The following is an 11,039-nucleotide window of genomic DNA, read 5'->3' on the forward strand; positions in this document are numbered from 1 at the left end:
ACATTCTGATCCCATTTTGGGGATAGGGTTCAGCACCTTGGATAGCTCCATTAGAGCTCTTGCTGGTTCTGACTGAAACCCAGAATGGATTCACATTCCACTGAAATTGGAGCCCCAGCCTCCACTGGTTATGGGCTTGATCTAAATATCTGGAAGCAGTTTACAGAGCCAGGCTACTCCCATACTGCTCCACTCCTGGACTCATTCCTTCATCCCTGTTTAAGGGGTGGGAACCCAGATCAAGTATCCACTCCCCACTGCTGCAGTTCATCAGTGTTACCGGGCTAAAGGATTTGTGGCTGATAAAAAGCAGTAAGTTCACAAGGAGGGATGTTTAAGAGGTTCATCAGATGAGCGTTTTATCACACGCTCACTACTGCCCACTTATGGATGTTCGTGAGTCCTTTATGAGGTCATCCACCTCCTGTTCTTCCACGCATTTTCCATCGCAAAATAGACCCCTTTTAATCCAACTTTTTTTAAAAATGGAATGTACCACAATCTCTTGTGTGCAGGAAAAACAGCACGATAAAAATGGCCCTTGAATGGGACACATGGCCTTTGTTTACTTCCTCTTTCCCCTCTGGGAAGAAAGAGGAAGTAATGAGGAACAGAAGCGGGGGCAGAGAAGTGATGGTAAGGAAACACGATTTTCCCCCATGTGATACTCTAAGTCTATAACCCTGGGAGCCCTGGAAATGAACTCCATTCAATTCAAGCCAACCAATTTAGAGGCGTCAAAGCTTGCTGGTTTGCCTTAAATCACTGCTGCAGTATTACAAAAAGTAACAATTACCATAACCATAGGGAATAATGGAAATGTCAATGCTCACTACATGTTTTTCATTTTTAAAATGCTTATTAATATTAAAGTAACACTGGACTAAACTACACCGTGAATGTCTTTGCCAAAAGAGCTTACAGTCTTAAAGAGGACATGACCTAATAAGATGAGAAGAAATGGGAACTATTTTATTTCCTCTGTGTGTGTGTGTGTGTGTGTGTGTGTGTAATGATAGTACAAGTTAAGGAGGACGCCTTCTGCCCAGGAACGCTCCTAGAGTGGCTCCAAGCGAGGACAGACTGGCGGAAGAGCTGGGCTGACCTCGCTCTGGGTGGAAAACTTGGCGTAAGTCCCCGACTTTTCAGCTGTGCATCTTCGACTCTTTGTCCCAGGGTGGCTTCGAATCTGTGGCTGCATCATCTAACCAACACAGCACAGATTCGGAGCCAACCTGGGGCAAAGACGACATCAAGACAACCCCTAATTGCCTTCAAAGAAGGGAGAGAGAGAAAATAAATATTCTGGGCTAAAAGCCATTACCGCTATATTAACACCAGGCAGGAAGGTTACACTGACAACCCATCTGAAGAGTAAGTGCTAGCTGTCTGTTTGTAGCAATTGATTGGCCTACCCAGAAGTGGGCCACAGGTGGGGTGTTCAGTTACACCTCTCAACATGCCAAGACAGACATCCCCAAAAGAGACTCGGAGTGCTGTGAATGCACTTTGAACCCATTTTTTAAAACAGATGTGTGCCTGTAGCATGGCCTCAAATCAAACACTGGTATTCTACAGCCCCGTGGCCCGCTGCTCTGTCACTGCCAACTTTCCGGCACAAAGCATCAGCCACTTACCTGAGCAGTGGTGTAGTGGTAAATTCCAAAGTGCAGGTGCTCTTCATCACACACCCAAAGCTGCACACCCCACCCCAGCCCATGCTTCTTCTGTGACTATAGGATAAAAATAAACTTTTGATCTCTTGCCTTGCTCAGAATTCTGTGAATGCAGGTTTTGGGTATGTCCCAGATGGTGTCCCAGCTGCTTAAAGCAGCAGAACAGAAGCTGTTGCATAAAATAGAATCTCTCTTCAGTTTGCCCGCCCCTCCTTTCAGGGTTTCAGCTTTGCTCAGGCAGCAATCCTGTGCAGATTTACCCAAGAATAAGTCTCATTGGAAATTACTTCTGAATAGACATGCATAAGATTATTATTATTATTTATTTATTTCATTTCTCTACCACTCAATAGCCGAAGCTCTCTAGGTGGCTTACGTGGATTGCACGGTTGAAGAGTTCTGTCTGTAGAATTTGGTCCACAATTTTGAGAAAGACCTGTTCACCATTTCACAGCCCAAATGGGGCGGGGTGGGTGGGGGAAATCTCAAACCATTTTCATCCATTAAAATTAAAACACAGTTTTAAATGTCTGCCATCCACATTCTAAAAAAGGGAAAAGGAGTAAATTACAGATAAACTTCAGTAAAAAAAGACCAAATATCCAAATGTAAGTCCATTTGTGAATGGTGCCTATATGTACCACACTTTCAAATGTTACTAGTATTGTTAGGTCTTCAACTATTTGACTTATAGGCAGTGAGCTTTTATCTTTCAAATACTGATGTGTTTTGATGTGCATCTCTTGAGCACCATTTTCCTGATGGAAGGGTGGTGGGAAAGTGAGGTACAGATAAATAAACCCCCACTCCCACTTGTTACACACCCAGTAGAGCTGGAGCAAGGTGTATCTTTAACTGTGAAGCATACTTTTCTCCTGAATAAACATAGTTTTTGTGACAGTTGCCTTAGTAAAAACTAATATTTGATATTTCTGTCTTAAGAGGTGCATGTATGTGGTGTGTGAGAGAGAAAAAGAGTGCACGTCTGTGTGTGTGTGTGTGTGTGTGTGTGTGTGTGTGTGTGTACATACTCAGTGGATGTTCAGTAGGCAGTGTAAACAAGTACAGAAAAAGATCTGTGCTTTCAGTAGTAAAGAATATTTCCCTCAACTGATTGTAAATATTTGAGTGATCTGAGTCTTGGTTTAAGGTGTTGTCATTTTAAAAAAAATAAAAATAAAATACTAATGTATGTTCTAGCCTTGTAATTTTGGTTTTTAATGTCAGGCAGAAATAACAATTTTCTCTTGTACTCTGATGTTATCCACAGCTGTGTCATTCACTGATCATGTCGTGGACCTTAATATATGTATGTTGTTGGCATAAATTGCTATTTCCTTCCATTTCTCCTACTTGACTTTTTGAACCTGCGATATCCCTCTGTGCCACTGAAAAGAGGATGTGCATCAATTGCTCGCTTACATAGGGAAGGATAGCAGAGGTTGTTCTTTCAAGTTGGCTATTTTGGGGGCCAAACCAGAAGTTTCTTTTTTATTATTTATTTTTATTTATTAAACATCTGCCTGCCTGTATACCTACAAAGAACATTTGCCTTTTCCAGCACAGGTGCTAATTTTATTTATTTGTTTATTACATTTCTATACCGCCCAGTAGCCAAAACTCTCTAGGTGATTCACAAAAAATGAAACCCTAAAACACAATACGACAAAATATAATATAAAACCTTTAAAAGTTTCACAGAATGACCAGCAGCAGGAAAACAAACAAACAAACAAACAAACACACACATTTCAAAACAAACTGAATAACTAAAAATTCTGGAAAAATCAAATGTCTTCACCAGGTGCTGAAAAGTCCATGATGTGGGGGCCAGGCGAGCCTTTCTGAGGAGGGCATTCTACAATTGGAGTGCCACCACCACTGAAAAGGCCTTCTTCTTCGCAGCCACCCGCCTCACCTCATTTATGGAGGCGCTCAGAGAAAGGCCTTAAAAGATTACCTTAGAGGCAGGGCAGGTATATATGGGAGGAGACAATAAACTGGCCCCAAGCAACTTAGAGCTTTAAAGGTTAATACCACCATTTTGAATTGAGCCTGGAAACGGACTGGAAGATAGCGCGTCTCACAGAATGCTGGTGTATCAATCAGTTCCCATTAACACCCTCACTGCCATATTTTGGACCCGCTGAAGTTTCCGGACCATTTTCAAAGGCAGCCCCTCGTATAATGCATTGCTGTAATCCAAACAATTGGTTACCAGAACACGGATAATTGCAGCTAGGCTATCTCTGTCCAGTTAAAGGCATAGTTGACACAGCCTAAGATGATAAAAGGTGACCGGCACCACTGAGTCCACCTATGTCTCCAGTGACAACGCTGGATCCAAGAGCACTACCAAACTATGAACCTGATCCTTTTAGGGCAGGGGAGGGCAATCTCTGGTCCTTAGGCCCAGTCCGGCCATCAAAGGGTTGAGCATCCTCCATGGGCCCTGCCCTTTTTCATTTTTAAGTCTCCACTTCCTCATCCCCTGAGAGCAAGATTTTCAAAGGGCCCTTAGCAGCTTGAGTTGAATCCTGCAAGTCCTGGCTGCGTCCGAGCTCCATTCCTCTGTCTACATGGAGAACTCTTTTTAGATGGGCAGGGTTGAATGATGTCATAGGAGGGGGAGAGGCATTCAGGTGAGGCCCCTGCCCCTTGACATCATCTGGCTCCCTGGCTTGGTCCGTGGAGGAAGGGGGTCTTGAGATTTATTTATTTGTTAAATTTATGTACTGTCCCATAGCCAAAGGTCTCGGATTGGCCATTTTAAGCCACCTTACCAAAACAGCCAGGTTCTTCTCCCCCCACCCCCCCGCCCTCTCAAGTATCCCATGGAGTGCAGTCTGTGGTGGTGGGGCATCCAGGGGGCAAAAACACCCCCTCCTGCTGTTGCCCACATCAGATTTAAATTATAGCAGTTGTTTCTATACACATAAATTAGCATATGAACATTTTATGCAGATCAGTATCCTCTTTCATTCTTCTCTCAGAATCATTTACAGGATGCAGGGCCTGTATCATTATTGGTAAGAACTGGGAGACTGCACTTCCCATCCACTGTCTGTCAATGGAGCCTTGACTATTTATTGCATTTGTGTATTATGGTTACACCCTACCTTTCCCAGGTCATTCGAAGTTTGCCTGGAATCCTGCTAAAGAAATCTGAGATTTGGACTGTAGTTGTCCAAATCCTTACTGCAGCTTCACCTAGAGGCAAAGAGGATTGTTGAACTACATTTCTAATGGTTTTCCAGTTTTCCAAGGGAGGGCAGGGGTTTTAGGGCCATTCAAATTCAAGTGGTTGCACTACCCAGTGACTGGCATCTCTGCATAATATGCCACCTGGCAAGAACTTCATAACTCTTTCCCCCCACCCCCACCCCAGTATATGCTATGCTTTGATGAAGGGTCTGTCCCAGAAAGAGATGGAGGGCAATACCCCTGAAGGGCCATCTGCATCAGCCTGGAACAGCAAACCATTAAGTGGCTTCCCTCCTTTGTGAAGACCTCCTTTCACAATCAGATCAGTGTCAGCATGACCTCTCTTCAAAATAGAAGTTGCCCTTTGTCTCCAGCCACTTCAGTGAAAACCTGAGGTGGGGGTTGGTATGGCAGGGTGGGTGGGGGTGGGACAGGGACAGCTATTGTGCTGAAGTGGAGGCTAAATGGAACATTCAGGGCATAAGGGCACTTGACATAGAAAGAGCCCTCCTGGATGAGATCAAGGATCCAGCAAAACCAGCCAGCCAGATATGCCTGGGAAACTCAGAGGAAAGGCATGAGAAGGCAGTAGGCCTCCCTAGTGTGTGGTATTCAGCACCATTGTACCGGACTTCAAAATGCGGTCAGGTCTATAGCAATCCTCTCTGGACAATTCCTACCACCCCCTCCATGAATAAATGCATTCTAGAACCAATCTGTCAATTTTATTCTACTTTGTTTTGAATGAGTGGACATGATTATTTCTGAATCTATTTTCTGAATAATTTCATTTGTGTTCTATTGCATAATTTTCCATTTCCTATTTATTTACTTACTGCTGTTGAAATTGAGAGAAGCTACTGACGGAGCTCTGCTTCTGAATAAATAAGGGCACAATCAAGCCAAAATTGAGCACTTTTAGCATTCCTTGGATTTCAAAGGGAGAGTTTTAAACAAGCGAACTAACAGAGAGAAGATGTGCAGACTACTTTCCTCTACAGAGGACATCTCTTGCACCTTGGGGCTGGGATAAAAACAGGTTGTTTACCTATAACTGGTGTTCTACGAATGGTAATTGGTTATGCTAAGGGCTCATCTACACTAAGCAGGATATTCCAATATATAAAAGTGGTATATAAAAGGCAGGAGCCACACTACTGCTTTATAGTGGTACTGAAGTGCACTGACAACTGTTGGGGCCCATGACACATACCACTTTCATAGTGCTATATCCTGATTGGTGTAGCTGTGTCATGGGCCCCAACAGTTGCCAGTGCACTTCAATATAAAGCAGTAGTGTGGCTCCTGCCTTTTATATACTGCTTTTATAGTGGAATAGCCTGCTTGGTGTAGATGAGCCCTTAGCATAACTAATTACTATTCGTAGAACACCAGTTGTGATTGGAAGGAAGCAGACAACTTCAAATTCCATAGCATATCAAACACTCAACATCTGTTGGGAATTCTCCCTTTTGCATTCTATAAATTCTTCTGGGACTTTTTTGTGTGTGTGTGCTCTTTTGCTGCCATCTAGGGGGAGATAACTATAAAATAGTGCGATCTAAACCACATTAATAACATCTGCAAAGTTGTGACTCCTAAGCCTGAGCTTAGTTTATCTTTTTATCCCAACAGCAGCGCAAAACAGGTTTTGACAATGAACAGCTCTTGTGCCTGCTCCACCTGCTTCTGAAGATGCTGGCTATCTTGTGTGGCCATTGTATGTTTGGTAATTACCCCCACCGACCCACCCCACAAGATAGATTTGGGACTTCTCATTAAATTTGATTCCGAGCCAGATAGCCATCTTTTCCCCCTATTGGGAGCATTCTCCTCTTTTAGCAGATGCAAAGCTGCAGACAAAACAAATGGCAATGGAGTTTCCTGGAGAGGGACAACTACAAGTTTAAACAACAACAAGTGTGATCTGGATTTCCTAGACAGCTTGAGCCAGGATGACTCTGTATCACAGCAGGGGCTAGTTTACATAGCCATAGATCAGCCTTCCCTACTGAACATGGCAAAAACAGAATAGCTAGTTTTTCCTCCTAAATCTTTTCCTTCTCCTTCATTCTCTATCACCATTAATAATGTTACGCTCCATCCTGTTGTGGAAGCTCGTAGCCTTGGTTTTATTTTTAATTCTTCACTTTCCTTTTCATCACACATCGAGGCTGTAGCTAAGTCTTGTCGTTCCTTCTTGTACAACATCGTTAGAATTCCACCATTCCTATATGTCTCTTCCGCCGAATCCCTTGTTCATGCTTTGGTTATTTCTCGCCTGGATTGTAATCTTTTGTTGACCGGTCTTCCTACTTCTCATCTGTCTCCACTGGTCTCCATTCATCATTCGGCGGCTAGGATTATTTTCTTGGCTCGTCGTTTTGATCATGTCACCCTGCTTTTAAAATCCCTCCACTGGCTTCCAATCTCTTATAGAATCCAATACAAGCTTCTTCTTCTCACTTTTAAAGCTTGTCATGATCTGGTTCCTCCCTACCTTTCCTCCCTTATTTCACTTCCTCGCCCTGCTCGTGCCCTCTGCTCCAATAACACCATGTCTCTTACCTGCCCGAGAGTTTCCACTTCTCTCACCCATCTTCACCCATTCTTGCTCACTGCCCCCTATGCCTGGAATTCTCTTCCAATGTATTTGCAGACCACGACATCAATTTCAGTTTTTAAAATCTTGCTTGAAAACGTTTCTTTTCTCGAAAGCTTTTCAATCGTAGCATGGTCATACTAGTCTATATTTTAGTTTTAATGTCCCCTACCCCGGTTGGTTTTTCCCCTCCCTCCCCTGTCTGTTACTGTGATTTTAGATTGTAAGCCATATGGGAGATTGTCTTGTTTTCTTTTATTCTGTACAGCGCCATGAACATTGATGGTGCTTTATAAATAAATATTAATAAATATTAATAACAATAACAATAACAACAACAATAATAATAATAGCTCCCCCAGATGAGTAGGATTGCAACTCCCATCATTCCCAACCAGCATGGTGGGTTTTTTTAAAATGTATTACATTTCTATACCATAGAATAGCCAAAGCACACTGGGCAATTCACAGGAGTTAAAACCATAAAGTACAACATGATAAAACACAGTATAAAACTTTAAAACGGCAGTATAACAAAGTAAAAACCAACAATAATGCAAAGATAGAAAAATACAACAGGGTGAAGAACTAAAATGCCTGGGAGAATAAAAAGGGTTGCAATCCAGCACATCTGCAGGAGCACCAGGTTGCACGAGGTGACCATTTTAGAGGGGTGGCCATGGGTCTCCTGTCACCTTAAAGACCAAGACATTTATTGCAGCATAAGCTGTCATGGACATGACTAGATGCATGATGGCCAATTTTCGGGTAGACTCCTGGCAGTTCCCATTTCTACAAAATTAGAATGGGTTCATGCAGAACTGGGTGTAATGACTATCAACGCTGAACTTCTTAGATTAACTCTGCTTTTTTAGTTAAAAATCATCTTTAAACAGGTCTCAGAATTTCTTCTGATGGTATTGGAAGAGATGGGCCCAAGCTCATGGTAGCATAAAATGCAGCTGGTTTGCCATGAGTTAGGGATTCTCAACCTCTTTTCTTTTAACTCCAGGATACAATAGAGCTAAAGTAATATTGCTCCATAGGCTTAAGGATATTGAGATGCAATCACAGGTGGCTGAGATCAAGACTTGCCACTCTAATAACTTCTATGCCTCTTTTAATAACTCCGCCTCTTTTATTCCTTCGTATTTATCTCTTCCAAAATATCTGGCAGATTTGCCATATATTAAAGTGATGGTAGCCTTCACTTGGGCATGATTAAATGTTCTCCCATTTGGCAGATTGGGTGGGTTGGCATAAGGGGATTCCTAAGAAGGATAGAGTATGCAACTGCAATTTCGTATCAGTTGAAAACATTATTCATATACTACTAGAATGCTCTGTCTGTAACGATCTTGGAACCAAATACTGTACATTCATCTGTTAAGATCGTTGTTTTCTATTGTCTAATGCTGACAAATATTATCTTTCATTATTTGTCAATGTTTTTCACATGTATGTTATAAAGTTTAAAGAATGTATGGAAAAATTATTCAACTTTTGATGATCTATTAGTAGTTTTAATTTTAAATTGTGAAATGTCTTCCCCTCCCCCCTCTGTAACTGTGTATAATGGCAATTTGCTAAGATACAATAACCTTTGGTATTAGATACATGAAGGGCTACTCCTGGTTGGCAAATGTAACAGCAGTAACAGGCAATGGCAAAGCAAAACGCATAAGACTGACATTAATAGTAATACAGTTCCTGCTGTTGTGAATGAATACTGAGCTTTCAAACATTTAAATCTAGTCAGTTACTTAACTCTCTCTCTTGATATGGGCATTCTCACACTTCGTCTGACATGAGGGAAGGGCAAGAACCAGGCTGTTGGTGCCATCCACTTCATCATGGTTTTAATTTTTGTGAACCACCCAGAGAGCTTCGGCTATTGGGCGGTATAAAAACATAAATAAATAAATAAATAAATAAATAAATAAATAAAATGCGTATCAATGGCTCCATCACCTCCCGCCAGTTGGGGAAATGGTCCTTTGCCCTGGTGAGACATCTCTACTCACAGAGGCGCCCTGTGAAACTTAGAACCCTAGAAGTCCAGGATTCTACATCACGAGGGAGCCTCAAGGAGAGAAGCCTCACCAGTGCAGAGCTTGGCTTTTCTAAGTCATGGAGGGTGGAAGAGGTCACCCACTTCTCACCACTCTGCCCCTCAGCCTATGAGGGTCATAATGCCTGACAACGGCTCTAATTCCCATAGGAAATTCTGAAGAAGCAATTCAGAAGGAAATGGTGGAAGATCTGAGAGAGGAAAGAGACTGGAGAGACCAATGGGAGTATGACTAAAAAGGAGCATCCAGAGAAGGAAATGGAGCATTCATTCCTATCAGCTCCATCCAGGATGGGAAATGGTTAGGGATGCTGAAAGTTGCAGTTCAATTAATCTGGATGGCACTAGGTTAGGGAAGGGTGACGTAAGGGTTACTATGTATTGTTCTAGTTGAAGAAATGCCCTTTGACAGATAGTAAAAGGACAGATATCATCCAGAAAGCCTTAATTAGAATGTAAGCCTATGCGGCAGGGTCTTGCTATTTACTGTTTTACTGTTTTACTCTGTACAGCACCATGCACATTGATGGTGCTATATAAATAAATAAATAACAATAATAATAAAAGAACAAATGTACATTACTACATTACATGCATCCAGATCAATGTTTATGGAACAGCCCCATAGTTTGTATCTTGGGAACCAGCTACCCATCACATTGAATGCATAGCATGTAACTAGGACTGCCTCTTTTCTTTAATTACCAGTTCAGGTGTGTGTGTGTGGGGGGGATTTTTTAATGGAAATTCAGGCCTCCCTCCTCACATTACACCTTCATTCAATGAAAAGAAAACTATCCCAGCATGGCTAGGTCTAGAACGTTTCCATTGGCACCAATGGGAACACACACATACTCTAACCACATGGGGGTGGGTGGGATAGTGAAGAGACAGGTTTCCTTCCCACATACTGCATTTCCAGTAAGATTGGCGTGGTGGTGTGAAGAAAAAATGAAGACATAGCTACACAGCATCATGAATAGTTTTGGCATTAGAATAGGTAACTTATGCACTTCCAAGACAAAATCCATTCTGGAGTTAGGGAGCCATTGTTGCTGATGCTTTGCTGGCTAGTCAGCCACTTCTGTGTTACTTAGATGAAGGAACAAACCAGGAATCCCTATTTCCGTTTGACAGTTGCCCCCCTTTTAATATAAAGTGTTAGGCATCTGACCTACAGATATCATATCCCTCTGTCATACTTATTTACATGCATTGGATGGAGGGGGGGGGGAGGACATAGCTAGAACACATGCTTTGCATGCAAGTAGTCCCAGATTCCACCTCCAGTAGGCGATGGGAAAGATCTCTTGCCTAAAAGCAGCTGCTAGTCAATATGGACAAATAGCCTCATGTAGTAAAAGTCCGCTTCTTATGTTCCTGATGGAGGAGTCAGAACTGTTAAGACTTTGAGGAGAATCCCCCAGAATGGGCTTAACCACAAGCCCCTGGATATATTCAAAATTCAATGTTTAAAGTTCTTTGG

The sequence above is a fragment of the Elgaria multicarinata genome, chromosome 2 (genome assembly GCF_023053635.1).
Source record: "Elgaria multicarinata webbii isolate HBS135686 ecotype San Diego chromosome 2, rElgMul1.1.pri, whole genome shotgun sequence".
NCBI lineage: Eukaryota > Metazoa > Chordata > Lepidosauria > Squamata > Anguidae > Elgaria > Elgaria multicarinata.